The following is a 12,808-nucleotide window of genomic DNA, read 5'->3' on the forward strand; positions in this document are numbered from 1 at the left end:
TTGAGCGTCCTAATGTTTTTGGGTTAGGGCTTTGAGCGTCCTGATGTTTTTGGGTCAGGGGTTGGAGCGTCCTAAGCTTTCGGGATAGGGTTTGGAGCGTCCAAAGTTTTCTGGATAGGGTTTGGAGCATCTTAATGTTTTGGGTTTGCGTTTTGAGTATCCAAAGTTATTGGGTTTGGGTTTTGAGCGTCCTAAGTTTTTGGGCTAGGGCTTTGAGCATCCTAACTGATATAGTATAAACTCATTTTAGGATAGAATAAAGCTTGTGGTTTGATATTGTATAAACTTACTTTAGGATAGAATAAAACCTGTGATTAAAAGTTAGCAAGGACAAAGTAAACAACATTTTGTTATCCGTAGACCTTCTGTTACGTTTAAGCATTTTTGTTATTTGAAAACACCCCATTATCCGTTAACACTCAGTCAGGCTGAGACTTGAGATAACTTGAGTCAACTGTCTGTTCTGTCCTGTTAACTGAGACATCCTGTTATCCGCCGACCCCCAGTTAAACCGAAAGACAACTCAGCATTTTTACAGCCTGGAAAACAACCGATTAAGAAAGTGCGTTACGAGGAAGACCTACGGCCTTCCTCCCAAAGACCACTACCCACATCCTGGAGACCCTGGCCCACAATTCTTGGAAGGCTTTGCGCAAGCGCAAGGACTGATAAGCTAATTAGCATATGAAGCGAGGGTAGGCGGGGTTAGGTAATGAATATGTATAGGTGCTAATCGAATATTCATTGTTTCCCTGTATAAATACGAGATAGTTTGTCACTTCGAACATGCACGATAGGCGGAAGGATCCCCCGTGCATCCAGCGCTGCAATAAAGAATATACCACTTAAGGAAATTCGGCTTTGATCTTTAAATCATAACGTTTTGGGTTGGGTTTGGGTTTTGAGCATCCTAAGATTTAGGGTTAGGGGTTTTAGGCATAGGTCTTCAGGGGTTTAGTGTGGTAAATAGTTTGGGTTAGGCCTGTAGGGGTTTCGAGGTTTTTTTGATGTTAGGGCTTGAGGCTTTTTTTGTAAGGGCGGTGAGGGTTGCAGTGAGTGCTTGTAAATGTAGTTCTCGAGCACTCGGCCTGTGATTGGCCATGCCGGCTGTTCGGGGAATGCTGGTAGGTGTAGTTTTCCGGCACTGGGAGGCCATGTTGGGTGCCCAGAGCATGCCGGGAGATGTAGTTCTCGGGACTCCAGACTTCCGGGAGGCCATGTTGAATGCCCAGAGCATACCGGGAGATGTAGTTCTCGGGAACTAGGGTTAGGGGCTAGGGCTGGGGCTAGAGTTAGGGTTTCGGGTGAGGGTTGGGGTTGGGGGTTATTGTTAGGGTTAGAGGGTTAGGGTTAGGCTTAGAGGGTTAGGCTTAGAGGGCTAGGGTTAGGGATAGGTTTAGAGGGTTAGGGTAAGGGTTAGGGGTTAGGGGTTAGGGGTTAGGGGTTGGGGTTGTGGTTAGGGTGAGAGTATTAGGGTTAGGGTTTGGGTTCAGATTAGAGTAAGGGTAAGGGTTAGGGCAAGGGTAAGGCTAAGGGTAAGGGTTAGGGTAAGGCTTAGGGTGAGGATAAGGTTTAGGTTTAGGGAAAGGGTTAGGTTTAGGGTAAGGGTTGGGGTAAGGAGTAGGGTAAGGGTAAGGGTAAGGGTAAGGGTAAGGGTAAGGGTAAGGGTAAGGGTAAGGGTAAGGGTTGGGGTAAGGGCAAGGGTAAGGGTAAGGGTTAGGTTTAGGGTAAGCTAATGGTTAGGATAAGGGTAAGGGTTAGGGTAAAGGTTTTCATTTATTAAAGCTGAAACACAGTATGCAATCTGGGACGTCACAGCCAGAGCTGCCTATGGCAAGGTGAGAGAGGAAAAGATGGAGCAGATGTTCTACTCCTAGTTTTTTCTTTATACGTAAATAAAAGTTTGAGCTAATTCCAGTTGGAAGAGTTCCAATTACTTGCTTGGTCATAATGTCTTTTAATATTCAAAGCTGCAGCAAGAGCATGGGGATTTTTGCTTCTAGAAACACCCTACTTCTCTTGTCTGCACTATGCACGCTGTTGAGGTAAAACGGATTAAAAAATAAACAGAAAAATCACACACAAGCAAAAAGAAAAAAAACCACCACAGCTGCTGCTGCTCTCTTCCTACTTCCTTGTGCTTTGCCCCTACCCTTTCCCAGGTGATTGGGTTTGGGTGCTAGGCGGGGCCAAATGGTATGTGAGTCCCAGGCATCCCCTCAGAGAGCTCATTCTGCTTGGGCTGCTCTTTGGGGTGTTTGTTTTTCCTTCGGTCAGTTGCAGGCTTCTACAGGTGGATCAGAGTTTATGGACTGATGCGTTTCCAAGTAGTGAGGGGTATGCTACGCACATCTTTTTGAGGTAACAGCTAGCAGGATCTGTTAGAATAAACTAATGTAGTACTTGTTGCCTTTATTGCATGCAGTTCTGTATCAGGTGAGTAACTGTTGTGAGTAACTGAAGTCAATGTTACTTTGTGTGTTTGCTGTGCAGTGCCTGTGCGGACTATTGCACGAGACACAGCTTTCTGACATCTGGCCCAGCAACTACTAAATAAGGGGAGGGGAGAAGCTGAAGAACGACCAAAGGACAAAGCCTGGGAGGAAGACTACGAGCCTTCAGTACGAGCGGCCCCCAGAGGGACCACCGGAGACTGATAATGCATACACAAGTGGGAGCGTTCAGATTCTGGGAAGTAATTAGAATAACCCTGCCTTTTGTAGAAGTAGTAATGAATATGTATTAGCCTAGCAGCATAAAAACTAGCCTCCTGATGTAACTGGTGTGCGTCTTGGTGGAGCAGAGACTCCTGGCGCACCCAGCGCTGTTTGCTTACCTGTATTCCTTTAATAAATCGTAAACATTAATTGTAAGCCTATTTGGGACTCGGTCATTTATTACAACTGGGACCTCCCGATGGGTGGAAGCTGTCGGGATAGCTCGGGATGCTGAGGCGTGGTGCTGCAAGGAGTTTGGTGGTCGGTGGCGCCCTGAGGCAGGCCGAATTGGGAGGGGGCGAGGCGGCGGGTGGTCGGTGGCTTCTGTGGAAAAGGCCCTTGTATGGGGGGCTGCGCATTCAGAGGAACCTTGACAAGCTGCAGATAGGGGCAGGCAGGAACCTTTTGAAGTTCAGGAGAGGGAAATGCCAAGCCCTACCCCTAGGGAGAAACACCTCTGTTCACAAGCACTGGATATCTCCATACTAAATAAGCATTTCTTCATGGAAGGGGTGGTTTGATATTAGAACAGGTTGCCCGGGGAAGGATTAAGAGACCCGATCCTTAAAAGTATTGAAGAGACATGTGGACATAGCCCGGGAGTCCGGCCTCCGGCAGGGCGGGAGCTAGCTCTTCCGAGCCCCTGTGCTCCGGTCTTGTGCGACGCGTTTGCAAGCAGCACCGGGTTCCGGGTCCGACATTGGACGGTTCGGGGACGGCGATTCCAGGGCCGTCGGATAGCGGGGGCCGGCTATCTCATGTCCCGGGGATCCGAATTCAGGGGGCGTGGGGGCCGGCCGTGCAGTGAAGCGGGGGGCTGGCGTCCGCCGGCTTCCCAGAGAGCGGGCTTTCGGTCCCGTGCGGTTCGGTGGCCGGCCGTCCCGAAACCCTGGGCACCGGTCTTGTGCTAGACTCAGCGGGCTCCGGGGCCGAACTCGGCTTCTCGGGGACGGCGGTCCCGCTGTCCAGGTGTCCTGCCTCGGGCGGCGCGGGGCCGGCTGTCCCTAGCGGCTGGGCTCCCAAGAGCTTCTGGGCTCCCAAGCATCGCCCAAGACCGGATCCCAGAGAATCGGGACGGCCGGCCACACCGCTGCGACTAGCACAAGCGTCTCCCGACAACGGAGCGCAGGGGCTTGCGAGGGTCAGATCCCGCGCCCCGGGATAGAGAAACGGGGAGCGCGGGTCGGCCGGCCGCAGCTTCACACGGGACCGAACGCCCTGTCTCCGGGACGGCCAGACCCCGAGCCGGCAGACAGCAGCCTCCCGCTTCACGGCACAGTCGGCCCGCAACCCGCCCGAGTTCTGATCCCCGGGACACGGGACAGCGGGCCGCGCCGCCCGAGGCCGGACACCTGGACCCCGGGACCGCCGTCCCTGAGAAACCCAAAGTCGGACCCGGACCCCGGTGCGGCTAGCACACGCGTCGCCCAGGACCGCAGCCCAGGACCTCGGGACGGTCGCATCCCGCGCCTCCGGCAGGAGCTACCCGGGAGGGCAGGACGGCCTGCTGCAGCTCCGCAAGAGACCGAACCTGCTGGATTCCGGGACGGCCAGACCCCGAGCCGGTGGACAGCAGCCTCCCGCTTCACGGCTCGGCAGGCACCCACGTCGCCCTACTTCGGACCCACGGGACACGGGACAACTGGCACCCGCGCCACCGGAGGACAGAATCCCGTGCCCCGGGATCACCGTCCTCAAAGCGCCCGAAGTCGGCTCCTGACCTCGCTGCGACTTGCACACGCCTCGCCCAAGAGGTTCTAGGGACAGACTGCTCCAGAGCCGCCTGAGGTCGTACTGGGACTGCGGTGCGGTTTGTACATGCATCGCCAAAGACCGGAGCCCTGGGAAGCGTGATGGCCGGACCCCACGCAGCCCGAGTTCGGACCCCCGGGACACGGGACAGCCGGCACCCGTGCCTGCAGGCTCTTGGGGGCTCGGAAGGAGTCCTGATGCTGTGCCAGCACTATGCAGCAATAGACACAACACTGGAGTGAGATCAGTGCTGTTCCAGCTACGAGTGCAGAGTACAGCACTGTGCGGGCTGCTGCAGGGAAAAGGTGACTCCAGCTCTGACAGACCCAACACAACTTCCACCCCTTATTCCATAACATTTGTGTCACAATCAGGTACAGTTTAGTATATAGATGGTCTCATCACCATATTTTTCTGTCCATTGAAGCATTTTTATGCCTGTACTTCTCTTTATTCTATAGGTCTTTTCCCAAAATGCTCATAAAAACTGTTGATGGTTCTACCTTCATCTGTCAAAGTGGTCACTCAGGGCAGGCATAGTTGGTTTTCTTGACACCAGCACCAGCTCAGCTCACATCACTGTTGCACTTGCCCGGTTCCTTGCAAAGTTGACCTGTCATTGGTTCTGCAGTGTCCTCCTACAACACGTAACTTGGATGACAGATTAATTTTCTCCCAGTGTTAAATCTCCTTGAGGCACACACTTGATATCCCCATCTTTCTGCATCACCCACCAGGTATACCTGGTCCTTGGGCAAAGACAATCCCACGAGTGGGTTTGCCTTTTCCCATGGCAGGGGCAACCCACACCGCCTTCCCCATCCACTTCCCCACATGCACTACAGGGACTTTAGCTTCTCCCACAGTGTGTAGGGGTTTTGTTTCAGCAGGACCAGCACGGCTTTCAGACCCCCTGTCGTTAACTAGCCAAGTGGCCTCTGGTAGATTTATAGCCCAATATGTCCCAGCACCCAATGCTCGCAGCATCGTTTTTAACAGTCCATTGTACTTCGCAACCTTCCCAGAGGCTTGTGGGTGATAAGGGATGTGATACACCCATTCAATGCCATGTCTCTTGGCCCAGGAAGTGATCAAATTGTTTCGGAAGTGACTCCCATTGTCGGACTCAATTCTTTCTGGTGTACCATGTCGCCACAGCACTTGTCTTTCCAGGCCCAAGATAGTGTTTCGGGCCGTGGCATGGTTTACAGGGTATGTTTCCAGCCACCCAGTAGTTGCTTCTACCATGGTGAGTATGTACCGTTTGCCTTGGCGGGTTTGTGGAAGTGGTCCGATGTAGTCAATCTGCCAGGCCTCACCATATCGAAATCCAAGCCATCTCCCCCTATTCCAGGGACACTTTACCCTCATGGCTCGTTTGATTGCAGCACAGATCTCACACTGATGGGTAACCTGTGTGACGGCCTCAATGGTCAGGTCCACCCCTCGATCACGAGCCCATCTGTATGTGGCATCCCTCCCCAGATGTCCTGATGTTTCATGAGCCCATCGAGCTACAGACAGCTCACCCTTACGTCCCCAGTCCAGGTCCACCTGAGCTATTTCAATTTTTGAAGCTCAATCTACGTCTTCGTTGTTCTGATATTCTTCGGTAGCACGATTCTTAAGCATATAGGCATCTACATGACGTACCTTTACAGCCAGGTTTTCTACCCGGGCAGCACTATCTTGCCACAGGGTAGCAGCCCAGATAGGTTTACCTCTGCGCTGCCAGTTGTTCTGTTTCCATTGTCGCAGCCACCCCCATAGCGCATTTGCCACCATCCATGAGTCAGTGTAGAGATACAGTACCGGCCACTTTTCTCTTTCAGCAATTTCTAGGGCCAGTTGTATAGCTTTCACTTCTGCATACTGTCGTGACTCACCTTCCCCTTCCATGGCCTCCACAACTTGTCGTGTGGGACTCCACACAGCAGCTTTCCACTTCCGATGGCTCCCTACCACACGGCAGGATCCGTCAGTAAACAGCACATACTGCTTTCTGTCTTCTGGCAACTCATTGTATGGTGGTGCCTCTTCAGCACGAGTTACTTCTTCTGTCGGTGCTCCGAAATCCCTGCCCTCTGGCCATAATCCTTTCCAGGATTCCCGGGCGGTTGGGTTTCCCCATTCGAGCCCGCTGTGTAATTAACGCTACCCATTTACTCCACGTAGCATCGGTTGCATGATGTGTAGTGGGGATTTTCTCTTTGAACATCCAATGTAACACAGGTAGCCGTGGGGCCAAGAGAAGTTGTGCTTCTGTACCAACAACTTCTGAAGCGGCTCCAATCCCCTCATATGCTGTTAATATTTCTTTTTCAGTTGGGGTGTAATTGGCTTCTGATCCTCCAGAACCCCAAAGGTAGGCCTCGAGTTTCTCCTGGGGTCTTCTGCCAGAGGCTCCAGGTGAGCCCATGCTCCCCAGCTGCAGTGTACAGTATGTTTTGCACAGCTGGTCCAGTACGGACAGGCCCAAGGGCTACTGCACGAGCTATTTCTTGTTTGAGTTGTTCAAAAGCCTGTTGTTGCTCGGGGCTCCACTCGAAAGAGTTCCTCTTTCGAGTCACTCAATATAGAGGAGTCACAAGCTGACTATAGACTGGCACATGCATTCTCCAAAATCCCACAAGACCTAGGAAAGCTTGTGTTTCTTTTTTGCTGGTTGGCGGAGACATAACTGTTATTTTGTTGATCACATCCGTCGGAATGTTGCGACGTCCATCCTGCCATTTTACCCCCAGGAACTGGATTTCCTGTGCAGGTCCCTTGACCTTATTCTGTTTAATGGCAAATCCAGCTTTCAGGACAATTTGAATTATTTTCTTCCCTTTCCCAAAAACTTCTTCTGCTGTGTTACCCCGTACGATGATATCATCGATATACTGCAGGTGTTCAGGAGCTTTCCCCTGTTCCAGTGTCGTCTGTATCAGTCCATGGCAGATGGTAGGGCTGTGTTTCCACCCCTGGGGCAGTCGATTCCAAGTATACTGAATGCCCCTCCAAGTGAAAGCAAATTGTGGCCTGCATGCTGCTGCTAGAGGGATAGAGAAAAATGCATTAGCAATATCAATTGTGGCGTACCACTTTGACTCTAGTTCGTACTGGAGTTCTAGCATGTCTGGCACTGCTGCACTTAGTGGTGGTGTGACTTCATTCAGGCCCCGATAGTCCACTGTTAGCCTCCACTCGCCATTGGACTTTCGCACTGGCCGTATAGGACTCTTAAAAGGTGAATGAGTCTTGCTGATCACTCCTTGACTCTCCAGATGGTGAACGAACTCATGGATAGGAATCAGGGAGTCTCGCTTGGTGCGATATTGCCGCCGGTGCACAGTTGGCACTTGCTGTTCTTCAATCCTCAGCAATCCTACAGCAGAAGGGTCTTGTGAGAGACCAGGCAGAGTAGACAGCTGCTTAATCTTCTCTGTGCTCAAGGCAGCTATGCCAAAAGCCCACCAGTACCCTTTTGGATCCTTGAAGTACCCTTTCCTGAGGTAGTCTATGCCGAGGATGCACGGAGCCTCTGGGCCAGTCACGATGGGGTGCTTTTGCCACTCATTCCCAGTTAGACTCACTTCAGCTTCCAATATGGTAAGCTCTTGGGATCCCCCCATCACTCCGGAGATAGAGATGGGTTCTTGGTGGCCTGATGGCATTAGGGTACACTGTGCGCCTGTGTCCAGTAAAGCTGTCTATGTTTGCGGTTCCGGTGTGCCAGGCCATCGAATCCAGACAGTCCAGTAAATCCGGTTGTCCCTCTCCTCTACGTGGCCAGAGGCAGGGCCCCACTAGTCCTGGTCGGAGTATCTATCAATTATTTCTTCCAAACGTGAAGCAGAAGTCTCTTCATCAGGGTCAGGAGTAATACTATTCCTTCTACTGCCTCTGGGGGTCTGTTCAACAGAAACTGGGGCAGCAATCCTCCTAGGGGCCCTCTTTGTTGCTGCTGTATCTTTCCGTAGCTCACGTACCCGAGCAGCTAGGGCCGACGTCGGTTCACCGTCCCACTTCCTCATATCTTCCCCGTGGTCACGTAAATAAAACCGCAAGGTACCTCGCGGTGTGAGTCCCGGATTCTCCCTTGTTTGAGCCGGGGACTGCTGGCGCTTGATGGCCAAAAGATTTTTCCGTCTAGGTGAGGACGAAGCTATGTGTTCATCTAACCGTTGGGACAGTCTCTCCACAGCTGAAATGCAGCCCCGTACTGGGGTAGAGAGATTTTCTTCATATTGATGAAGTTGATTGGACACGTTGTCCACAGTTGGCCCCATCCCCTCGTCCCAACCCATGACTGCCAGTGTGCTGGCATGTGTTGGAGGTGCAGCCCGTACAAACTTCCGCCACATGGACGCTGTGCATTGGACTTCATCGGGGTCTTTAGGTGCCTGGGCGTTGTTTAAATCACTATAAAGCATCTCCAGCACAGCTAATTCCCGCAGCTGCTGGAGGCCCTTATCCATAGTGGTCCATTTGTTTACTTGGTAGACAATGTCCTCTTTGTGGGGATACCTTTCTTTCACAGCTGTTAGGATTCGCCTCCAGAGGCTGATAACTTGTGCCTCTCTTCCAATTACTCTGTCAATGAGCCTTTCTCCAGAAAGGGATCCCAGCTGCTTGGCTTCGTTGCCTTCTAGCTGTTGGGTATTGGCCCCGCTATCGCAGCATCGAAGCAGCCAAGTGAGGATGTGCTCACCTGGATGGCGACTGAAGTCTTCTCGTATTTCTCGCAGCTCACTCAAGGATAGAGACCTAGTAGTTTCTGATTCATCTACGATTTCAGTCTCTTCTTCGTGATGTTGCCGTGATAACGCTGCTTTAGAGCCGCTTGCCTTTTCCTCTTCTCCCTCATCTGTAGGAGGAGCTTCTTCCCTTACTAAACGACCTGATCTCCGTTTCCACTGTTTCGTCTTTACTACAGGGGCGACTGATACCATAGATGGTCGGTCCTCTGGGGTGGTCACAGTGTGTGCTGTCTCATCATCAAATTCAAGAACCTCCCTTGAGGGTGCTGGGCAATCTTAATTGACATCTGATAGGCGTAAGCCAGACCCCAGCAGCGTGCAGCCAGCTGGTGGAGTTCTCTAGTATTGCCAGGGTCAGGGCATACATCTTTCAAACATTCTACCAGTTTTCTTGGATTTTGTACTTGTTCAGGGGTGAAATTTAGAACCATTGGAGGAGAAAACCAGGATAGGTACCTGCCCAAATCCCCACACACACCTTGCCACCCACAACTCTGTCTGGGGACAGGTCCTTGGATAATATTCTTAATAAATTGCTTTACCTTGGGGAAGAAGACAAACACGAGACCTAGTAATAGGAGGATAATATCTCACCAGGGGTATCCAAGATACTGAAAGGCTGCTGTAATTAGCCCACAGGGAGAAAAATAGAAGGCACCACACCCGATATTATTCACGGATTGACTGCTTGAGGCAAAAAAGAAGGCACTGTAATTCTTAATATTTTCAATAAGATAATCTCCAGGAGACCAGGAGGATAACAATGCCGGGCTTGAATACCAAACAAAACTGAAGACCAGTATGTTACAGCACAACATGATAAAAAAAAACAAGCACAGACTTCAACACTTTCTCCGATCGGATGTAAAGGAAAAAAGAAAACAGAGAGTGGGCTACATACAACGTATCCACACGGAAAAGTATTACCAGAAAACACAGCATTATGACTACCAATATGTTGGTTGTAAATACTTCAATCACTACTATTGTTATCTCAACCAACCCTCGAGCCCCACGTTGGGCGCCAAAAAGGACTGTGGTGGTTTTACTCAGGTGGGCAGCCGAGCTCCACCACAAGCGCTCTCTCACTCCCCCTCTCCTCAAAGAGGAAGGGGGAGAAAATACAACACAGAGAACTCGAGGTTTGAGATAAGAAAGGTTTAATTAAAGGGAAAGGGAATGGGGAGGAAAAAACAGAGACAAAAGAAGCAATCAGTCCGCGCGGAAGCAAAGAGAGAGAAAAAATTATTCTCTACTTCCCATCAGCGAGCGGTGTTCGGCCACGCTTCAAACGCGTAGTGGTTGTTCAGGAGGAACAGCCCTCTCGCCCACGAGAGCCCCCCTTTTATTGCTGAGTGTGACATCAGGTGTTATGGAATATCCCTTTGGTTGGTTTAGGTCAGCTGCCCCGGCAAAGTCCCCTCCCCATCACTTGCCCACTCCCAGCCTGCAGGCTCTTGGGGGCTCAGAAGGAGTCCTGATGCTGTGCCAGCACTATGCAGCAATAGACACAACACTGGAGTGATATCAGTGCTGTTCCAGCTACGAGTGCAGAGTACAGCACTGTGCAGGCTGCTGCAGGGAAAAGGTGACTCCAGCTTAGACAGACCCAACACACGGGGTCCGGGTCCGACTTCGGGAGGCTCGGGGACGGTGGTCCCGGGGCCCGCGTGACCGGCCTCCGTCGGCACGGGTGCCGGCTGTCCCGTGTCCCGGGGGTCCGAACTCGGGCTGCGTGGGGTCCGGCCATCACGCTTCCCAGGGCTCCGGTCTTTGGCGACGCATGTGTCGACCGCACCGGGTTCCCGGTCCGCCCTCGGGCGGCTCTTGAGCTGTCTGTCCCTAGCAGCTGGGCTCCGGTCTTGGGCGAGGCGTGTGCAAGTCGCAGCGAGGTCCGGAGCCGACTTCGGGCGGTTCGGGGAAAGTGATCCCGGGGCACGGGATTCTGTCCTCCGGTGGCGCGGGTGCCAGTTGTCCCGTGTTCCGGGGGTCCGAACTCGGGCTGCGTGAGGCACGGCCATCCCGCGCCCCTGGGCGCCGTTCTTGGGCGACGCATGTGCCAAGCGCACCGGCTTCCCGGTCCGACCTCGGGCGGTGCGGGGCTGGCTGATCCTATCATCTGGGCTCCGGTCTTTGCGATGCGTGTGCTGGACGCACCGGAGACCGTGTGTGACTTCGGGCGGTTCGGGGACGGCGATCCCGAGGCCCGTGTGTCCGGCCTCCGGCGGCGCGGAACAGCCAGTCCCGTGTCCCGTGGGTCCGAAGTCGAGCGACGTGGGTGCCTGCCAAGCCGTGAAGCGGGAGGCTGCTGTCCACCGGCTCGGGGTCTGCCGGAGGCGCGGGATGCGACCGTCCCGAGGTCCTGGGCTGCGGTCCGGGGCGACGCGTGTGCTAGCCGCACCGGGGTCCGGGTCCGACTTTGGGTTTCTCAGGGACGGCGGTCCCGGGGTCCAGGTGTCCGGCCTCGGGCGGCGCGGCCCGCTGTCCCGTGTCCCGGGGATCAGAACTCGGGCGGGTTGCGGGCCGACTGTGCCGTGAAGCGGGAGGCTGCTGTCTGCCGGCTCGGGGTCTGGCCGTCCCGGAGACAGGGCGTTCGGTCCCGTGCGAAGCTGCGGCCGGCCGACCCGCGCTCCCCGTTTCTCTATCCCGGGGCGCGGGATCTGACCCTCGCAAGCCCCTGCGCTCCGTTGTCGGGAGACGCTTGTGCTAGTCGCAGCGGTGTGGCCGGCCGTCCCGATTCTCTGGGATCCGGTCTTGGGCGATGCTTGGGAGCCCAGAAGCTCTTGGGAGCCCAGCTGCTAGGGACAGCCGGCCCCGCGCCGCCCGAGGCGGGACACCTGGACAGCGGGACCGCCGTCCCCGAGAAGCCGAGTTCGGCCCCGGAGCCCGCTGAGTCTAGCACAAGACCGGTGCCCAGGGTTTCGGGACGGCCGGCCACCGAACCGCACGGGACCGAAAGCCCGCTCTCTGGGAAGCCGGCGGACGCCAGCCCCCCGCTTCACTGCACGGCCGGCCCCCACGCCCCCTGAATTCGGATCCCCGGGACATGAGATAGCCGGCCCCCGCTATCCGACGGCCCTGGAATCACCGTCCCCGAACCGTCCAATGTCGGACCCGGAACCCGGTGCTGCTTGCAAACGCGTCGCACAAGACCGGAGCACAGGGGCTCGGAAGAGCCAGCTCCCGCCCTGCCGGAGGCCGGACTCCCGGGCTATGTCCACATGTCTCTTCAATACTTTTAAGGATCGGGTCTCTCACCCCTTCCCCGGGCAGCCTGTTCTAATATCAAACCACCCCTTCCATGAAGAAATGCTTATTTAGTATGGAGATATCCAGTGCTTGTGAACTCCCTAGTTTCTCAGTGCCTATGAACTCCCTTGTGTTTCTCCCTAGGGGTAGGGCTTGGCATTTCCCTCTCCTGAACTTCAAAAGATTCCTGCCTGCCCCTATCTGCAGCCTGTCAAGGTTCCTCTGAATGCGCAGCCCCCCATACAAGGGCCTTTTCCACAGAAGCCACCGACCACCCGCCGCCTCGCCCCCTCCCAATTCGGCCTGCCTCAGGGCGCCACCGACCACCAAACTCCTTGCAGCACC

At 54.0% G+C, this 12,808-nt stretch overlaps 1 long non-coding RNA gene across 2 annotated transcripts in view; it reads left to right on the forward strand.

The window, feature by feature from the left end:
* LOC311439516 overlaps window positions 1-12,808 on the forward strand; it is an 88,063-nt gene that overhangs the window by 25,093 nt on the left and 50,162 nt on the right. The gene's annotated exons all lie outside the window — the stretch shown is intronic.

The sequence above is a fragment of the Aythya ferina genome (genome assembly GCF_964211825.1).
Source record: "Aythya ferina genome assembly, chromosome: 7".
NCBI lineage: Eukaryota > Metazoa > Chordata > Aves > Anseriformes > Anatidae > Aythya > Aythya ferina.